A 22,604-nucleotide genomic window follows, 5' to 3' on the forward strand; every position below is an offset into this window, starting at 1 on the left:
TAATAACTGCTAAAACCCCACCAAAAGGAAAATAGCCATCACCAGTGTAAACATATAAACACTGAAAAACACCTTCACAAGCACAAACTAAATGCTATTCAAAGAAAAGAAAGGATTAGTGAAAGAGTACTTTTTATTTCTCCCTGAAGGGGCTAATACAATGTCACTTTGTTATACATGCAGCAGCAAGAAAGACTGGGCTAACAATATTCTGCTTGAATTTTGTTGTTTAGGGATGTCTCTAAAATATTGTTTCTTCTTCCTTTTACTTTTTTCAGTTTTGTGATCTTTGGTCTAAAGATGCAGGGTTTAGAAGCATGGTGTAGGTCTTATTTAAATATTTTATAACTGTGGAGAGTTAGGAAATATCAAAATCATATTTTTATGTTTTGGCTCCATTTGATTTCAGTGATAGGTAAAATGGCTGGTTTCATAAGAATCATTCCCAATATGTACCATCACATTTACACAGAGAGAGAGAATAAATGAAACTCTATGATACATCAGCCCCCTTTTCTAGAGAGTCATTATTGATAGTATGTGAGTTGCCAAGCACCCCAGGCCTTAAATATTCAAAGACAGGTGTATGTGAAAAGTGTGTTGTCACCGAGCTTCTGAGATAGCGGTGAAAACATGACACCAAACGTTTTGAAAACATGGAACACAGTGTCACTTGGAATGCTGCTGCAAAAAGTTCTTACAGAGTTCAACAAAGATTGGCATGATATTGTTTGTATTTGCAGTAATTTAGCTACGTATTTCAAAAAATTGTATGATGGCCTGTCAATATCGATACCTGAGCTGAAGTGCTTCCCTGTAAGAGATCCTTGCCACTTACTAGATGGTATGCTGAAAGCATCATTACAATCTTCAGAGTTAATGAAGAATGTTATTGGTGCACTGTTTCATTATGCCCGAGAGCTAAAATGAAAATATATATTTATTTGTGCTTTGTGTGGCATCAAAGAAAGAGTAATTCTAACTATGTCATTTAGCTGGTGGTTCTCAGTCCTCGAGGCTGTGAATGCTATATTATCCATGTGGCGACCGTTTACAAACTTTTTGCTTAGTGTTGATGCCAAAGTCAAGAAATGAGAGGCTATACTGTAAATTACTGATAGTGACATGAAAAAGGTACAGTCTATTGCATTTTTAGGTTTTTACAAGAAAACATGACTGCTGTAGTGGACATTAAAAAAACTTGAGTCTGAAAACACCCGTGTCTACCAAGTGTTCAGTGTAATTGGTGTAGATGTGAAACATCTCCTTGAGAGTAGGCTGGGCGACACTTTTAGTGACTTTAGTTTAAGATATTGAAAACACTGAAAAAACCCCAACTGAATTTACCAGAAATAGAAACTGAAAACAAGAAAGCCTACCTATGACTAAAGGCAGTTATGAGCCCAGTGTAGGTCAAAGTAGAACAACTCCTACTGGTACAGTAGCAGCCACTAAATGCCTTGAATGGGGGTTGGATGGCCCTATGGTAGACAGGGGGTACTGGGTCCCAATAGTAACACCTGAGAGCTTTCAACATTGGCTCCCTTATAACCCCATACTGCGGCGCCCCTAACGGGAAACCAGATCCCCCTTTTTAGCATTTGATTTCAGGGTAGCAAGGCAGATCAATACAAGGCTTAATATGGGAAAGAACAAAGAGCACTTAATAGATCACTGTGAAATCAGTGTTTTTTAATATAAAGGAAAAAACCTACACAAACATTACTACATGCTTGGCACATATTTAAAATATTTACAGGATGTCTAGTGAAAATGGCTATGGTGACACACTCTTGAAGGCCTCACTACCAGCAGGGGGTGCACATTGAAGAAAGGTCCCACAGATCAGGTCACCCCCTAAATTTACCATATGCCCATAGCACTGAAGGCATCTCTAGCAACAGCAAGCCCTAACCAATAAAAGCACAATATCCCCTCCATGAGCCTAAAACAACAAAGCAGGTGCAGTTAATGAAAGTCTGGCCTACTGGCATTGGCAGAGTGGCACTACATATAGGAAGGTAAAATATAAAGCCAAAACATGATGCACTCAATATTGAGAACCTTGCACAACAGTACTATCTTCCATATGCATTCAACAATATGTGAATATGTTTCCTACAGTCATAGATTCTTGCACTAGGGAGATCTAGTGAGGCACCTCAAAATGTAATCATGGCTCTCATACAATTAAGGCTGCCCCAATGCTGAGGCCTCACTGGCGCGTTAGCCAAATATGCAAATTAAGGTGGGCACAGTACCTTCCGAGACATGCCGTTAGCCTTTGCTGGGTGTTATTGCCCCTCCTGTGGGTCAGCCTGGTCATAAAGCACAAGGGGTCCTGCTGGAGGTAATCCCACTTGGCCTTGCCCAGCTGATATGGCTTGTGAGCTGGCTGTTTTGTCTTTCACCTACAGTCTTGGGTGAGAGCCTCCATGCTGTGCATTTTCTAGTTTCTGGTTCCCCGAGGGACAGGGGGTGGTACACAACAGTGCTCCTACTGCATGGGCCCTCCCCCAGAGCTTATGGGATCTGGAGAATGATGATGCTTTCCGGTACCCCTAGAGCACTTGCATTCACCGGGGGTGAATTAATGGTTGAGGGATGGTAAGTGCTAGGCATGTCAGCAGGTGAAGTCTGGGGCCCTAGTCCTCCCCGGTGGTTGCTGTCTCCCGTGCGTTGTCCATGCAAGCATGTATTTTCAGAAGGGGTTTACAGATGTTTGCTGATGTCTGGTCAGGATTGTGAAGTTCAGACTTCCTCTTACAGTGTAAATGTCTCATGAACATGTTGTATATTGTCTCTGCCAATTCTTTCATTAATGGCTTGATTACTTACTAGTAATCTTTATTACTTTACCAATCCCAGTATACATCTTGCCCTCATCCCTTTCAATACATATGCATTACTTATGAGATGTTAATGAAAACCTGCCTACCTTGATGGGTTTCCCTAAAGAGGCTTACATTCCCCACTTCCTTCTGCCATGTCAAGCCTAAATGAGGATTCAGAAAAGGGGGTGGTGATGAACAGAGTGTCTGAATTAAGCAGACCACTCTTACCCAGTCCAAAGATCAGGGCTTGATCCATCACCGTTTTTTAGCTCACTGCACCATCCCAGCTCAGAACCTGGCTATATGTAAATTAGTCTGTCCCTGGCCCAGTGCATCATGGGAACAGGGCAGACCAAACTACCAAGCCAATTCTTATACTGGGAAGGAAACAAGCTACCGGGGACCGGTTTCTGGCATTTCAGCCGTCTTCGGCCCGGCTTGCTTGAATCCTGATGGTGCAATGAGCAAGGGACTCACATCTGAGTATACCCTTCCACCCTTATGGTGGACAAAAACGATTCAGAAAAGGGGGTGGTGATGAACAGAGTGTCTGAATTAAGCAGACCACTCTTACCCAGTCCAAAGATCAGGGCTTGATCCATCACCTAAATGAGGGCCATGCAGATTTGGGAACAAGAGCACTTTCATAATAACTGGGATGATAATGAGAAGGACTAGGAATAATGAAAAATACCAGCAAGTAATCAGACCATTAATATCTATATGCCCCTCATCCCAGTCATTACATATGAAGAATATCAGGGCAAGAATGAACTTTATTTTCTAAAAAGATTGAGCCCACACGCCAATGAATTTCAATGCAAGCCCTGTGATTTACTGTATAAAAATTGAAGTATTACATATTCGAACTTAATACACCTACTCCAAAGTTCTTTCCATCAATTTGCAACCCATGAAGCAATGACATATAAAGGTGTTTAGAATAGCCCAAACTGCACCTCTCCAAATCTCTGCAAGGGAAACACACTTCATTTTAGTCCAAGGTCCTGTAAAAAGTTTGTCTTCCATGAATACCTTCCAGAACAGATAAATATGCCAAAAAGTAAGCCAAAGCACTAGTAGTGACCTATTGTCAGAAACATGGCTTTCATGCCCTGACCTATTGTTCCAAAGTTTGAATAAAGATTGTCAGATTGACAAAAATTCTGTGACCCATCTGAAACAAATACATAAATCTCTCACAACATCTAGTCTGTGAATAAGTTTCTCCTGCAGAGAACAGGGATTTTATTCAAAGCCAGAAGAATTATATCCTGAGCCTATGGAAGGAAGAGGCAGTTTTAAACTAAAAGGAAGGTTCAGGGCATCGAACGACTGCCTCATCTTAAAAAGACAGAAAAGGGGGACGTACAATTAAGGCACCTAGTCCCCCAATCCTCTTCAGCAATGCAATTGATCAATGATACTCTTCCCACTATCGATAGGGGGAGTAGTGTCCATTGTTCCAACAGCTTCTTAAACTTAGTCTTCATTCTTAAATAATTTAATTCAAATAACTGATGAAACTGAGTAGATACATATATTCCGAGATATCTAATAGGGTCAGCATTCAAGGTGAGAACCTCAGTTTTATTTGCATTAATTTTATACCTGCCTATTTTTTCAAACTCAGATAATTCCTTCAAAACTATTTCGAGGTTCTCTCTATCTGGAGTCAGGTACAAAATAATGTTGTCCGGAAATACTTTTAGCTATGCCATATCGGGGATCAGTGGTTGCATGGCAGCATTATTCCGTATCTTTAAAACCAAAGGTTTAATAAAAAAAGTAAAGGCGAAAGTGGACAGCCCTGCCTGGTTCCGCTATTTATTTGCATGGTTCCTGCACAGTTTGAATTTATTATAACCTTGGCTGTGGCCCCCTGATAGATATTACGCAGCATATTCACCACTTGTGCAGGAAACCCAAACCGACCAAGGGTAGCGAACAGGGTTCTCCAGTTTACAAGGTCAAAAGCTTTCTCAGCGGCGACCATTACAATGCTTGCCAGAATGGAATTAGTATTAATATAATCCAGAGCATGTATTAAAAACTGGGTGTTAGCTGCCATTGATCCACCCGCTATGAAGACTGTTTGATCTCTATGTATTACCTCCTGGGTGGCCAATAAAAAGCGTTCTCCCATACCTACATCAAGAGTTTGTTATCAGAATTCAAAAGAATAATAGGTCTATATGAGTTCACGCCTTCCGGATTTTTTGTCTTTTTTAACGAAATAAATGATTATTGCTTCTTTAAAAGCCACTGGAACAGCACCACCCTCTTTAACAAAATTGGATAGATTTCTCAAAGGAGTAGTGAGTTCCTTTAGAAATACTTTATAAAACTTGATGGGGAAGCCATCCTGTCCACAGCTTTTGCCCCGGCTGTTGATTTAATAGCTGCTCAAATTTCCGTGGCCTCCACTTCCATTCCCAATTCCCCAATCCGATTCTCTGAAAGTTTGGGAACATTCATATTTATGAAATATTCCTGGATTAGCTCCTCCTCCACTAAATACTCAGTAGAGTACAGTCGGCTAAAGTGGTCAAAAAAAGTCTGTGATATATCATTACTGTCAACTATTCCTTGACCAGTCCAAGGGGTAATATTTTAGATATTAAAGCTGATTCTTGCTTTTTCCTAGTGGAATTTGCTAATAATTTGCCGATTAACTGGCTTTCTTCATAGACCCTCTGTTGGAATATTTGTGAATAACAAACTTCTTCTAAAGTAAAAAAATCATTCAGCACTGTTCTTGCCTGGTCATATTTATTTGGGAGAAACTGGAATTGGAGAGCATATTCCTGATCCACTTCAGTTTGCAATTGAGCTATCTTAACCCTTCGAGTATAGGACTGGGCAGCCGTGAAAGCTATTATCTGTCCCCGGGCTGCTGCCTTAATACCCCCCACACTGCAAAGGGGGCAGCGGTATTCTCATTAGTCTGAAAATATTCTAGGATCCACGCTCTAAACCTTTTAACCCAATCCTTATTCTGCAAGAGGAGACGATCCAGCTGCCACCTGGGGCGTTCCCGGCTACCTCCCCCAAGTATGATTTCTATCCTAACATATGCATGGTCAGAGAAAGGATTACATCCTATACCGGCATCTTGAATCAGGAAGGATCTGGAGGTGGAAAAAAAATCTATTTGAGACGCCGTCCGAAAACAGTGCGAATAACAAGTATAACATTCCTTATCTAAATTAATTTCCCTCCATGGATCCACCAGTTGATATTCTTGTGAGATGGCTCCCAATATTTTTTTGTATTTGGTTTTAATTGTTTTTTATTTTTATTCGAATTATCGTTCCTTATATCCTGTATAAAAATAAAATCCACACTAAGTATCCCATGCCCAGAAGATCCTATCAATAAATCATTAATTTGAACCAAGGGTCCGATATCATCTGAAATAGGGCCATAGTAGTTTATACAATTTAGCGTTTTCCACTGTAGCTTTGTTACTACCCATAGCCACATCCCATGTGTATCCCTATGCACTTCTAGGAATTCCCAAGGAAGTTTACTCGAAAAGTAAATTGCCACTCCTCTGAACGCAAGGCCTGAGGATTCAGAAAACACTTTAGAAAAGACTTTGGGTATAAAAAGTTTAGGAGAATTAGATTTCTGATGTGTCTCTTGCAGAAACAGAACTTGGGGATTTAATGAAGATAACCATCTAATAAAGGTGCCATACTTCTTTTTTGCTTAGTATTCCGTTTCCATTGGCTGATAGGATCTTACATTTACTTGTTTTCATAATTAACTATTCTTTGTGCATTTTTCCAAAACTTCTGAACCTTCTGCCCATGCTCTTTTTTTCTGCTATGAACCCCCCTCTTCCCATCCCAAAAGAAAAAAAAACTACCCACCCCTCGAGATGTTAAAAAGCCCCTGACAACCATGCTATCCACATTTCGACCCTCCCATCTAACCTATTGGGCGTCATGCAATTGCACTCTAAGTGTCCTCACTAATTCCATGGCCCCCAGCAAAGTTATACCTACTAGTCGGTTGGCTAGCCAGTTAGCCCAACTTATGCTTGGGATAAAAGAAGCCCTTATCTTACCAATTGTCAATCTAGAAAAACAATTCCTCACCATATAATGGTTCTATCTATACATAAATAGTACCTCCGCTGGCCTGTAGATCCCCAACAATGTCATAAAACCACTCCAGAGGCCAGCCAGCCAACTTGTATCAAAGGGGAGGACACCCTTAACATTGCCATTGGTGAATCTATCCATATACAAGTATTCAAGTATTAGATCCTACCAAGATCTCCATCAATAAGGCTTGTGCTTCTTCTAGATCCGAAAACATAAAAAACTTCCCTATAACTAAAACTCTCAGTTTTGACAGCTGAGCAATAGATGCCTGAGCGCCATGAGTTCAAAATAAATGGAGAATTTTAACAAATTATTTTTTCCTCCATGCTGCAGCGGCAGTCATATCACAAAATATGCAACATTTATTAGCCTCGGTCACAGAAAACTGTCGCTGCTGGATCGCTCTGGTCAGGATTCTCTCCTTGATCCGAAAGTCTGCAAAATTCAGTAAGATAGTTCTGGGGATGGTAGAGTTAGGAAAGCGTTGTGCAGGAACTCGGTGGGCTCTTGTAATAGTGAGTACCCCCTCAAACTCAGGCAGTACATTCTGTTTAATAAATGAGTTCACCCATTGGAGGGGTTGGGAGTCTTCGATTCCTTCAGGAACTCTGACAATCCGGAGGTTTGACCTACAGGAGTGGTTCTCGAGTTCCTCCAGTTTGCTCTCCAGGAAATTTGTCTTTTTAGCCGCCTCCTTCGCCTCTCCCATAGCCATATTCATATGATCTTCTAGTACAGAAATTCTGTCTTCAGCCTCCTGTAATCTAATGGGGAATCCAGTCATTGTTTCTTCAATTTTCCCCAATCTCTGATCCAGGCCAGCAATCTCTATTTTCTGTGCTCTCTTCATTTTGCGTATCTCTTCTAGAATTAGATTTAGCATATCTCTGATGTCTAACTGATACATCCCTTTAGCCTCCGTGTTTTGGCAGGAATTATTTAACAGGTCATCAATATCAATACTCGCGCTTCCCGCCTTAGGATCTGCCTGCACTGATGGAACCTCTGGTAGTCCTTGTCCTTGAGGTCCTAAATGGATTTGGGACTGTAAATGGGGATGTAATGACATCAAGTTCACAGAAGTCTCGCTCGTGGTCTTACTATTTTTATTGGCTGCAACTTGCATCTGAGAGGGATTCAGTCCAGCTATTGTGGTTTCAGCTGCGTTCAGGGAGGTTGAAAGTGAGAGGGGCGCTGCCACAGCTTGTAATTGAACTGTACTTGAATCTGATCCTGCTGTTGCTGCTGGACCCCTGAATAGTTCATTCCAGGGTTTTGTTGCGTTGTTGCCGGGTCACTAGAAATTATTAACCCCGTTGAGGCCAGTCCTACCACCGGCGATGAGACATTGGATGGCTTGGAGGCTGAGCTCAACGTTAAAGAGGAGGATTGTAGTTGTAAAGGTTGTGGGGTAGTTCTCTTTGTGACTAATGGAAATTGTTTCATTTCTATTACCCCTTTCATTGGGCTGTCTTGAACCGAACTTATTGATGCAGCCGTAGCTTCCAACAGCTCGGATGTTACCCTCACCTGATCGGCCCCTGGTTCCACTAAATCAAGCTGCCCCTCACATCGTAAAGAGACGGAGGTGGGAGGGAGTTCATCTTCTGAGCCCTCCAGGGTGGTGTCAAGACCACAGGAGGAGGAATTGATTCCACTGTCTTTGTCCTTGGCGGCCCGAAGTGCAGCTTTCTTCGCCAACGCTTGGCGTGTTTTAGCCTTGAGGTGAGCCACGATATCCGCTTTCCTAGGATTACTGACAGTAATTCCATCCTTCTGTGGTTTGCCCATCTTTGCCCCTCTTTTCTTTTTTTTTTTTACCCTACTATAAATCCTTGTGTTCTTGCCCCCTTATCCTCTTTCTTTTCCTTCCAATTTAATCAATATTGCAATTGTTGCAGTTGAGCTCACAAAGATTTTTCATTACAGCTTGAGACCAAGTCAGTACTTCCCCCAGGAATCCTGCTCCGTCCCTTCTCACCTCCTCATCTCCTTCACATCTCTTGAATACTGGGTTCCATTTTTAACCCGCAGTGTATTTCAAAACATCTCCGCTGCCATCATTAAAGGGGTCGCAGGGGGGAGAACAACTAACCTAACTCCATTCAATCCCCGAGAGGCACGCTCCTCTAGCCGGCCACGCCAACTGCGTCGTCCCGGCCGGGTGTACGAAATCTTCCCAGCTGCCCTGCGTCACCACCGCCCCAAAGCTGCCCAAGAGCCGCTGCACACTTGCCGACACGAAAGAGACCCGATCTTCAGCGCTTTTCACGACGTGTTTAGCGGGAAACTCAACATAAGCCACTCCAGGAGCTATGTGTTGCACTCGCTAATCAGGCACATGCCGCCATTGCTGGGGGTGGGATCGTGGGTCGCCTGGCTACACGGAGTGGTGGTACTCCGTAGCCATCAGCATCTCACTAGCTCCTTATTGACGCATTAACCCACGGACTGAAAACCTTTTAATAATATCTTGCATATGGTGTAAGGGAGGAAGGCCTTCTGGAGTTCTGAAGTGGCGCATCTAAAAGCATGGGCAGCCCTTTGCATTGTAAACCCCTCCTTTCAACTTTCATACCGATAACGGCAATCTTTCTGGAACTCCGACCCACAAGTATTGAAGAGGCGAAGGGAGAAGAGGAATCCTCCAAGGAGCAACTAAGGCCATGGTCTCAAAAGGCAGGATCCAACATCTTCTGGACCACGTAAAATGACTAGAATGGAACTACCCAAATCACCATCCTCTGCTGTCTCTTAATTTAGGCTAGTACTTCAAGTATAGGATAACTGGTAGCCAATTCTGTATTGAGCAAAAGACACTCAATTGATGCACAGACTTCAGAACAAATCAAAACATTCACCCCCAGTCAAGAGATCTGGGTTAAATCCATCATTCTTTTGCTCACCATGCCAACCCTGTTTAGACCTGGCGATATGCAAATCAGTCTTGACCCTGTGCCTCATAGGAACAGCCCAGCCTGAACTAGCAAGCTTGGTCTTCCCTGGACCAGAAACAAGAATCTTAGGACTGGTTTCGAGGTTTCACCCCTAATCAGCCAGAATAGCTTGAATCAAATGGTACAGTGACCCCACGACCAAGATCTTGGCCTACTGGGCGCACTTAGGGCAAGAAAGCAAAAAAAACACAATTGATGGATGGAATGCAGAACAAATCAAAACATTCACCCCCAGTCCAGAGATATAGGTTCAATTCATCATTCTTTTGCTCACCATGCCACCCCAGTTTAGACCTGGCCATATGCAAATCAGTCTTGATCCTGTGCCTCATGGGAACAGTTCAGTCGAACTGGCAAGCTAGGTCGTCCCTGGACCAGAAACAAGAATCCTAGGACCGGTTTCGGGGATTCACCCCTCATCAGTCAGGATAGATTGAATCCAGTGGCACAGTGAGCAAGGGATGTGGCAGTTTATATAAGATACAGTCACCACAGTGCCTGATCTTATGAACACATGATGATGCTGTTTTACATCTTTTGACTGCCCTGAAGACCGCTGTGAACTCCCTCCAATTAGAGGAGCAGCAAGCTTCAATACAGACCACTGGCCCTGAATTGATTTGAACTTCAACTTAGCCCCCATCCCAGGAAACTTACATCAGTTCATACGATTTTCAGGTGATTGGGATGCAAAGAAAACCCTCTGCTGAGTTGTATTGGCTTCAACACACACTCTAAAGAGGACTTACACAGGACTGAGAGCTTCAAAATCCTCAAACTTCATTGTTCAGTGCTTTTTATAATGCGATTCAGCAGTGGGCACAGATGAAGTAACAACAAAGGGACTGTGAAAATGCAAAAGGGCAAATGGTCCTGCATGTATATCAATAATCTTGCTGAAGACTGCATCACGTCCAACAAAGTGATCAGGAGCTGACAGATCTATTTCTTGGGATTCCAGAAGAAAGACCATGTCCAATTCTGTCCGAATTGTGCACCGATAAAAATCTTATCTTGCAATTTAATCATATGAGACTTGCAAATATTGAAGACAAATCTGAATTTCTTCCACAGAGTGCACCTAATATCTATTAATTTATTGGAATCGTTGGAACAAAAGCCAATCTTCCAAGAATAGAAAGATGACCAGCCTTTGAGATGAATCTGAGCTACCATTGGAACACCTGAAAAAGGACTGAAAACCAAATGGTAGTGGTAATGTTCCCCTCACTTTCACACAGAACCATAGGAAGTGTTGATGTCTCATCAGAAAAAACTGTGCTCATACAGGGACTATTCCTTGTAGTCTCCATCTTCAAATGGATTACTTTCAGGAACTGGTTGACTTCTCTTAGATCAATCCACATTTTGTACCACCCCTCCGCCCCGAAATCTTGAGTACAAGAAAAATGATCACATTTATCACTTTCCCATTTTCTTCTTTAGGAACATGGGCAACTGTTTCTTCAACTTGAGATAATTCATTGCTAGGGAAGGAAACATTTCTCTTCCTGTACACCAACGTCATCGGGTCTTTCTTGGCTGCTGAGTATGGGCATGAAAGGTCAATTCAAACTTGTAAACCTCCTTAATTACCATAAGAACCTAACAAACAGTAGTTGATTCCTCCCATTTTCCTTGAGGAACTGGATCCAGCCTCTACCTTCCTACTTGGGCCTATCCTCAGCATAGTTAGGACTTCTCTGGCTTCTCACTAGGGTTCTATTTTTGCTTTTTGAAATAGTTGCTTGAAACCCCTTTCCCACAAGACTTAGAGGAAGTCTGTTGCTATGGACTTCATTAGGGTTGCCAAAACGATTCCTTATGAAAAAGTAGAAGATGAACTACTATGTTGTAAGACATTTGCTCTCTTTAAATAATGTATGCATTTGGTCTTCCAGTTCTTGACCAAACATGTCGTACCCTCAGGCGGCATTCACAATGCTGGGAAAATATCACACTAATACCCTTAGACATTAACTACATTTCTTAAAGAATTAAACGATCAAAATATTTTCTTTTCAAAAACCATTTTTTAAATAAAAAGAGCAACTCAAAATTCACAACTACTTAATGTTTAATTATTTATATATAAAAAGTGCAATATCAACTAATTATAAAATTTGAAAGACAGATACCCTCCGTGTGTCCCATAAGGTGTAGCAATAGAACCTCATCACACCTTCCTTCAAAAAACACAAAAACACGACATCTAGATAAAATGAAAACCAAAGAACACAAAGAAGTGAGCATGAGAGATAATCTATCCAGGGATTTCAAAATAAAGATCCACTGTATTCCTCAATCTATTCCTTATTCCCGACTTTGCGCTGTCCTGCGGAGCTCCTAACCTGTCGACGTTTTTTGTCCCCCTTAAATTGTTTCTTGGGACAATCCTGAGGACGTGATGGAGGGCCAAAGGTTATAGTACTACAAAACAAAATGGATATTAACAAATTAATTTGCAAGATATCAAACAATGTAAATCCATGTGCTGGTAACATGTTGAAATTCTAAAAAATCTATTATATGAAATTCTGTTCTCTACAAAACAATCTGCTGATATTTCTCATAATCACCAAATCAGTTTAACCAATACATAGTAGGGCTTTTATCCACTGTCTAGAATATTATTTCAAATATTCAATAAATTCCTAATATCATATTACATTAAATAAATAGCGTCTTGTTATCAATCTTGGATTACAATTATCGATGCAGAGTCTCTCACTTGGAATAGTCTGAAAAAGAACAATTCAACTCAAAGTACCCCTCCATAGTAATTTGAAAATATCCATAGTTATGGCTTTACTAATTAACTCATTAGCATAAGAAGGATCATCACTACATATGTTTGCACATGTTCACATCGCAGTTTATTTTTTCAGGATACTATGGTACCAAAAGTACTTGCCCTGATCCTTTGGCAGTAACCATACTCATACAACTGTTAATACACCAATGAGCATCAAAAAGATTTGTAAATGAATATATTGAATATTATTGTACACTTTCATATTTCACATTTTCTTATTCACATTCCACAGTTACTAATTTCATAATGCCAAGAGAGCAAGTCATTTGGCAACCAGCAATAAGCCATAATTCAAAAAAGACAAAAAAGGGGCTAGAGAGTGACCAACATCCCACAACCTTTATTTTAATTCCCATTGAAAGACAGAATGGAGACCTACCACACTTAATGACACCAAGAGTATAACTGCGCGAGGTCGCAGTTTGAGGATCAACAATAAAATAGCACAAAAAAGGGCAAGACAACAATTACGTAAACACATTTTTTTTTAAAGCAAGGCACAGATCACTGACATTGATGCATACAATATTGAAATGCAAAAAAAATTGGAAAATAAATATTGTTAACAAATATATTACATTCCTTTACTTAACTAATAAAACCACAAATTTCGAGTACAGAAATATAATTGTTAAAATATTGATTTTAAATTATATCACAAACACAAATATCGGAAACAAACATATCATCACCTTTAAATAATTAATATCAAATCACCCAATATCGACTACATTATTACCACAAACATATTTAAAAAACACTACTTAAATGTATTATTTAAAATAGCAATAACATAATTTATGCACGTTAACATTAAAAATAAACATATTATATCACCAAAATATGTACATTTCCCTCCCCAAAAATATAAAACCAAATTCATAAAAATATAACCAAAAACAGTTGCCATTAACCACAAACATTTATAAATCAACTTGAATATTAATACATATATATAAACAAATAAAATGATTTTCAAAACTATTAAACTATATAGCAACATATGTAAAAAAAAAATAAACATTTACCACAGAAGGACATAACTGATAAAAAAAATTCAAACTAATATTAAACTAACCAATAAAATCAAAGTATAAATAACCTTAACCGATAAAATTAGAAAAAAAATAAAATCAACATTATAAAAGGCACACAAATGTTACCAATTAAATACTTCTAAAATGACAAACACTGCATGATGTGGAAACTCTAACCAGATCTCCAAAGAAAAAATATACATATCTCGACAACTACATAACCAAGGGCCTGATACAATGGGGTCGGTCATCACCACAGGAATTGAGCCTCACAACATGTCGGAAGTTCCACCTGCCAAAATACAATGCTACTGCCATGTAGGCAGTTGAAAAAATGCCTTTTTCCATCGTGGCATGTGTTTTGGCCCAGAAAAGGAATGCAGCACAAGCTGCAATGGAAAAAGACATTTTGCAAACATCCATGCACCTTGTGCCTGGCACCATGTGCTCGGACAAGGTGCATGGATGTTTGGGGGGGCACCATATAGGGAAGGCCTATGGGTGATAGTTGCCCTGCTCAGGCCTCCAAACATTGAAATTTCTATGGTGGGTCACTGTCTCAGCACTGCCCCCATTGTTGGGATTACTGTCCATCCGATGCCACGACAGGCAAATAATTAACATAACGTTCGCCAACTTCTATCTCTTTGCATGCCATTCCTAAAAGAACACAATATGAAAAGTGATAATCTGCTAGAAAAAACACCTAGCACAAAGATATAACAAACTAAGTTTATGTTAAATGTGTTAAAAAACTGAAAACCCACCCAGCTAACAAGTAAAAATGAACCCATAAACCTCAGCCCCAACAAACTATCAACAAACAAAAATGTTAAATGAAACTAATGTTTTTTTTCCTTCCAACAGAAAAGAAAACACCTACTCCAGATTACAACACCCACCAACAGAAAAGCTGCAAAACAGAGTGAAACATTTAAAAAGAGCATGAATGTAAGCATAAAACATAGGAGCAGTTGCATAATTTTATATGTAAATGACAAAAGTATAAACTTAAAAGAAATTACATTTTGTTATACCCTTAAAGTTCTTTGTGATACAATGACACAGAAAGCAATTGCCAAGTCACATTGGCTTACACCAACAACCAAGAAAGTGCATCAATAGAAGATGTGAATTGGAAATGTAACAAGTATTATTATAATTCATGCTATGGGAGGGCCACTGAAAAGATGCTGTTGTAGGTAATGTAAGCGAACACAACCACCCACCAAATTTGACAGAAATAGAAGTAAGGGACGCATTGCAGGATATAAGAGAGGCGAGCACTATCTCCCAGAAACCCACAACAAAATTCCTAAAAGATATATTTCCTAAAGTCCCTGTGCATATCACAGGGCAACTGCCACCCATACCCACTTTGAAACATTTTATTGCATGAACTAAAAAGCTACCAGTGTCACTACTCCTGCTCCTAGAAATTACCAAGACATAGAAATATCTGAAAATGTAACAATGACACATAATGAGGAAACTTTTCTTTTTTATGACAATCTAAACAATGAGAAAGAAAGCCTAATATTCTCTATAGCAAGTAACTTAAGCCATTGCCAAACCTGGATGATTGACAGGATCTTAACAACTTGTCCCAAAACATTCACTGAGACATAAGCCATGCATGGTGATTATTAGAACACAAGTATATATTGTACATATGCCCTACTACCAACAAACAAAGCAGCACTTACTATGAATTCTTAAACCACATTAAACATAAGCCAAATAACTACTACCCACACAAAATAATATTAGAATTTGAACAAGCCATGACTCAGACAATGATACAATTTACTCCCACACAGCCATATAAGTCTGTTACTATCATTTCAATCAAAGATATGGAGACACCCCCATATTCTGCGCTAAGGCCTTGATTACCAGTCTAGCAGTCTGAGGACCGCCAGCCACCGTGACACTTGCGGACCGACCACCCTGTTAGGACTTCGGTGGTCGGACTGCCATTGCACCACTGCAACTGCCCGGGAAGCACATTTTGAGGGCTACAAAATATTTGGTGGTACCCTGAGGCTCAGCCAAGCATATTAAAACTTTCCTCACCTCCATGGGTTTCTTCCTTCATATATCTGCTGGCAGCGAGGAAAGAAAAAGGGCCCTACAGGGCTCCCTCTTGCCCATGTGCACGGGGCAGCCAGCAAGGGGGCAAATGTTGTGCCCCCTGTAGGTTTGCACCCCCAGTTCCTGCTCGAGAAGGAAGGCACAGCATGGTGTATTCCTTCCTATGCTGAACATGCACTGGCAGTCCCACGGCGGAGCTGTTTAAGGCTCATAATGAGGCTTTAAACAGCACCACCACAGGACCGCCACATAACCTGCCCACCAGACCACAAGATTCCTTGTAATCTGGCGGGTGGCAGCGGTGTGTTTAAGCCATCCTGGAGCGGGGCAGTCGTGTGCTGCCCGTTCCAAGACCAAGTATTGCTTTGGAAATTTTTGGAGTGCTAGCACTAGCCTAGGACCCTGCCACAGAAGGAGCGAACCACTACAAAACGAAGAAAAACGAAGCCCCTACTCGATTATTTAAAAGATTCTTGGGTTGAAAGACTGCATCCTTCGGGACACAGACGTGAACCCAAATGTCAAATACCTTGGTGGACCATCTATGACAGCACCTTGGCACAGGTAGCCAAAACAAACAATAGAGTGGAAGGATTGCACAATGTATTCAAATCCACACTAGGTATAGCCCAACCTACACTCTATAAATGTATAGAAGCATTACCATTACAGAAAGAGCAAACGCCCCACAACTGCAAATGGAGAAATCTGTTAGCCAGATTGTGCCTAAATTTAGGAAACAAGCCAAACTGATGTACACCCTCGGAGCCCTACTACTGTGAGTGTGTTTGTGTGTGGGGGGTGGGGAATCATATAACACCCGGAACAGCGCCACACTAATGCCTTTGCAGCTGAGCCTGACACAGTGTAATCTCATGTGAGTGCATCACCGGAATAATAGCCTAAAGTGTATTATAAAATAAATAGCAACCAACAAAAGTCCCAAAAACTTGCCATAAAATCAAAACCAGCATCAGTCTAAACATTAAATAAAACTCCAATATTAAAGAAGAGTGAGATACTAAAATAGTACATACATTATTTACATTATAAATATAAACCTGACCAACCAAAAAGATGAAAGAACAAGCTCAATCCATCAAGTAAAATAAATGCAACACATAAACAATACATTTCCAAATATTATGATATCCGGCAGATACTCAGGGGTCCGACCTCCACATTATAATGCAGTAGGTCAGACCACTGTGGCCTGGGGAAAAGACTGGCACCTACAACAAGATCGGAGATCCTGTCGGGCCATTGATCAGACAGATAGCCCCCAAGGGCAGCAGTGCCTGCTCAGGCACCGCCATCTGGATTATGATGTCCGTTTGCCACAGCCTTTCCATGTCAGCCTTTCCGACATGGAAAAGCTGTTGGAAAGTGACTTTGGGGACCCCTGGCAGGGCACCCTCCCCTCGGCCCTCCGCGATGGGGCCTTGGGGGCACTTATGGTGCCCCCTAAACATCCCTGCACCATGTGGCAGGTTACACATGGTCACAAGTATCAAATGGGAGAGGAAAGGTACTGGAACCAGTTCACTTCCCCATATATGTATGTGTAAATCAAAAATAACTAGCTACAACATAGTTGCTCCTTGTCAGGACTCGCGATGAGCCCTGTCCTGTTTCTAGCAATTTGGCGTGGGTGCCGCTAGCCTTGGGGATCGAGGGACTACATATCCCAGGAACCCCAGTGGTGGCACGTCGCGCACAAAGGGCAAAGGAAGGGATTTATACACACTTCCTTTCCGGCGGCGCTGCATTTTGGAATTTATTGAATTTGGACTAGGTGAGATATTCTTTATATTCTGCCAGTTCTTTGTTAGATTCACAGTTTTTTCTTGAATGATGTTATTGTGGTTTTGAAATGGCTCTCGGTTGCCTGTATGTCAATGATCATGGCTTCCGATAAGCGTTTAGCAGTTTTAATTATGAGCACTAACCAGTCCCTGGTGCTGTGCCAAGCAATTTGTGCCCAGGCTCTTCTGAAAGAGGCATCTTCCAGGAAAATCCTGGGGGCATTGGTTAATAGTAACCTTTGGGACCTGTGTGAGTGCGGAGATACTTCGTGAGGATAACGACATGGAGGGTGGAACGAATCCTATTTCCTTTCTGTTTAGTGAGCTTACCCAGTTTGTAGTTAGGGCTATTGTTTGCAATATTTTACATCAGCCACTATGAAGGGGTCTGTGAGAATTTCACTGACATCTTAGTCAGTGAATGTTAGGCCAGGGTACTCCACCATGGTAATAGGCGTTTGGTTTGTGTATCGGCTCTCACAGCTCTGCTCTGCTAATGATCACGAGTATCAAATGGGAGAAAGAGGAAAGGTACTGGAGCCAGTTAACTTCCCCATATATGTATTTGTAAATAAAAAAGAACTAGCTACAGTATAGGTCCTCCTAGTGTATGTTTGTTCATGGGAAAACACATTTGTTTTTTTAACCCCTTGTATGCTCATGGCATACAGTCGCGCTGTGCTCATGACGAGCTCAGCTCATCATGAGACCCACCCACGGGAGGAGCGCTGGCGCTACCCCGTGGGTGCGCAATCCTAATATTTTTTATAGGGAAGGCAGGGGAAGACGTTCCCCTGCCACCCCCCGCCCCCCCTCCGCGTCATCAATGACTTCAGCGCTCAAGGCGCGCTGTCGTCATTGGAGGTTCCCTTTATCTCCCGGAGCACAGGGAAGCCATTTGCTTCCTGCGCGTCGGAGGAGAAACATGTACGTTTTGGGGCTGGGGAGGGGGAGATGAGAACGAAAGAGCCATTGCGGTGAGCATTCCTGCTGCACGATCGTGCGATCGAGCAGCAGGAATACCCACTAGACGTCAGGGATTTTTTTTTTTAAATTTTGGTAATGTTTGTTAGTTTGGGGAGTGGCCCCTTGGGCAAGGGTCGCTCCCCTTTAGAGGGCACATATATTCGCGTTGTCTGACACCTGGGAGGGGGCAGAAAATTAAATATTTAATTAGAAAATCGGCGTAAAATCGGCCATTGTTTTGGGGAGTGGCCCCTTGAGCAAGGGCCACTCCCATGGGGACCATTTTAGGGAGGCCACTTAAAAATATTTAGTCACGGGGAGCGACACCTTAGGCAAGGGTCGCTCCCCTTTTGGGGGCAATGTGGATCGCTTTGTCTGCCGCCCTGGGAGGGCAGAATTTTAATTTTATTTAAGAAATGTTGCCATTGTGCTGGGGAGTGGCCCCTCGGGCAAGGGTCACTCCCATGGGGGCCGTTTTAGGGTGCCTATATTTAAAAATTTAGTCTTGGGGTCAATATACATCGCTTTGTTTGCCCCCTGGGGGGCAGAATTAAAAACATTTTTTAAATTGGGCCAATGTGCTGGGGAGTGGCCCCTTGGGCAAGGGTCACTTCCATGGTGGCCATTTTAGGGAGCCCAGTTTATAAAATGTAGTTTTGGGGAGCGACCCCTTATGCAAGGGTCGCTCCCCTTTTGGGGGCCTATAATTTTTCTTTGCTTGCCCCCGGGGGGGGGGGGCTGATTTAAATGTATTGAACTCGGGTGGTGGAGTGAGCTAAAGAATGATGATGGATTAAACCCAGAATAATTGATGGGGGTGATAGTTAGATTTGCTGAAGCGCTCCGTCCATCATCCCTTTTGATATCACCCTGAGGGGCAGTTCGGCATATTGTTATTTTTTTGTAGGGGCAGTAGCCCACCAAGTTCTTTTTTTTAATGGTGGGATGCTGCCTTTGGACATGGGTTACTCCTCTTTATGGGAGGATGAATGTGATTATTTCTGCCCTCTTTGGGTGGCAGAGTAGAAGTATGTTTTTAGGCCCATCTGCTCCCAAGAAGGGCATACGCCATTAGACACCAGAGTTTTTTTAAATGTTTGTTTTGGAGGGTGGCCTCAAGGGCAAGGGTTGCTCCCCTTTTACAGGGGTGAATATTTAATTTATACTCTTAGGCCCACCTACCCCTTAGCTTGGATGGTGGTTTGGTGCATTGTTTGCATATCTGATTGTAATGTTTTTTTCTCCTTTTTATTCTAGTGTAAAGCTTTTGATTCCTGTTTGTGGTTTCGACAGTGGCTGTTCTGTAGTACTCCGTACTTGCAGTTTTTTGGTAAGTAAAATATTTGTGTTGTATTTGCTCCAAATGAGTAATATTGTAATGCAGGAATGAATTTTTTTGTAAGTGGTCTCATAGTGGCAGCATGTTTAGTTAGTATTTTGTGCAAGAAAATCTTTATGATGTGTTTTGCATTGTCTAATGTGTAATTTTCTTTTCTCTTTTTTTAAGTGGGATATTGTTGATCCATACTGTGTCTGTTCAGAGTACATGGTGTAACTGCTTCTGGCAAGTGAGTGGTATTGTTTTGGAGTGTATAGGTATTTTTTGATAAAGGTGAATTTTGTTCATTGCTCATTTTACATAGTGTTTGTTGTTGTTGACTTGTGTGACAAGTTACCTTTATTAGTAATCATAATTGCTAGCCGTAGAATGACTGCTCAGCAGGTGGTTAGTATGCTTCTTGAATCATCCTCTGAGCCGGATTATGACTCTGACAGTGCGCCTGAGGGAGAGGAGGGAAGGGAAGATTCTGGCAGTGAGTTTTCTCTCCACATGGATTCATCGAATGATGACGATTCTCTCAGTGCAGATGAAGTGCATGTTTTAGAGGAGGATACTGCTGTGCCGATGGTGCAAGAGGCATCTTGATTGCAGCCTGAGGCTGTTAGGCTTCCTACTTGAAGTGCTGGACTCTGGGTTGATCCAAACAAGGTGCAGCCAGTGTTGCCTGCCTTTCGCGGTGATGCAGGGTGTAGAGTGGATTGTGAAAATGTTTTGCCTATTCAGTATTTTCAGGTATTTATGGAAGATGTATTTTTGGGTGAGATTGTTGAGCAGAGTAATTTGTATGCTGAACAGATTTTGAGGAACAACAGTGACAAACTTAGGCCCCACTCTGGAACTACCCGGTGGACTCCCACAAATATGGAAGAGCTGAAGAAGTTTTTGGGTTTGACTTTATTGATGGGTTTGGTAAGGAAGCCGAACCTGGCTTCATATCGGTCTACTAGTCCCTTGAAGGCATCAGCCATATTTCCAACAGTTATGACTCGTGATCGGTATTTACTTTTGGTATGCATGCTGCATTTTGTGGATAATTCTTTGGCGTTGCCACGTAGTCACCCTGACTGTGATTGTCTTTTTAAGATTTGGCCTGTTCTTGATCACTTTGTTGATCGATTTTCAGAGATTTACATTCCAGGGTAAGAAATATCTATTGATGAGTCTTTGGTTTTGTTCAAGGGTCTTTTGCTTTTAGGAAGTACATCCCTAGCAAGAGGGCACACTATCGAATTAAACTGTAAATGTTGTCTGAGAGTAAGACAGGATATGTTTTTATTTTCGTGTGTACACTGGTAGAGATTACACTATAGACCCCCCTGGTTGTCCATCCACTTCTGGAGTTTCAGAGAAAATTGTGTGGGATCTTGCTAGAAGACTGTTCAACAGAGGCCACCATTTGTACCTTGATAACTTCTACACTGCTGTGCAATTGTTTAAGGAATTGTTTAAAGAGAACACTTTTGCATGTGGCACAATCCGCTCTAACCGCAAAGGTTATCGGAAAGAGCTTGTTTGCAAAAAACTTCAGAGGGGTCAGAGCAGTTCCTTGTGTAGTGAAGAACTACTAGCTGTGGAATTTTTGGACAGGAGGGATGTGTACATGCTGACTACCATCCATGATGAGAGTGCTTCACCTGTGCCTGTTTGGGGTCTGGTTGTTGAAGTGCACAAACCTGTGTGCATTCAGGACCACAATAAGCACATGGGTGGTGCTGACAGAGTAGATCAGAGGTTGGAACCTTACACTGCTATTCTGAAGGCGTATGTTTGGTATAAGAAGTTGACCATCCATTTTTTCAACTTAGCAACTTTCAATGCTTTTATTGTGTTCAAGGAGTGTTTTCCTGCATCAAAGTTGACATTTCTTCAGTTTCAGCACTCTGTGATATCTAGCCTTGTTGTTGTCGAACAGGTGTGTGTTCCTATATTTGGAGTGGTGGAGGATGTGGCTCGATTGAAAGATCGCCTCTTTCCTGATTACATTCCTCCCACATCTACAAAAGACTTTCCCACTAGGAGATGTAGAGTCTGTTTGCGAAGAGGTTTGTGGATGGAGATTCGTCTTTTCTGCCCTGAGTGTCCTTCTAACCCTGGGCTGTGTGTGCCTGTTTGTTATAGAGCTTACCACACACAAAATAATTTTTGGGAGTATCCATGAGTGGTAAAATGAACTGTCTGGTCTGTATTGTTTCAAATTTGTATTCTGTTTAAAGGTTGGCATTAGTGCAATGTATTTAGTTTCAGATTTTGTGTTAGTAGATTTCTATCTATTTGCAATTTGTTTGTGTTTGTTTTGTAAAAAGAAATCAAAATGTGATGGCGGTGTGTGTAGGCTGGAGCTTGGCTGGCGGTGTGCGTGGACTGGCGCTTGGCTGACGGTGTGCGTAGATTGGCGCTTTGCTGGCGGTGTGCGTGGATTGGCACTTGGCTGGAGGTGTGTGTGGATTGGAGGTTGGCTGGTGGTGTGCGTGGATTGGCGCTTGGCTGGTGGTGTGCGTGGATTGGTGCTTGGCTGGCTGTGTGCGTGGAGTGGCGCTTGGCTGGCGGTGTGCGTTGAGTGGCGCTTGGCTGGCGGTGTGCGTGGAGTGGCGCTTGGCTGGCAGAGTGCATGGATTGGCGCTAGGCTGACGATGTGCATG

This window comes from Lissotriton vulgaris, chromosome 4_1, assembly GCF_964263255.1.
Source record: "Lissotriton vulgaris chromosome 4_1, aLisVul1.2, whole genome shotgun sequence".
Classification (NCBI taxonomy): domain Eukaryota; kingdom Metazoa; phylum Chordata; class Amphibia; order Caudata; family Salamandridae; genus Lissotriton; species Lissotriton vulgaris.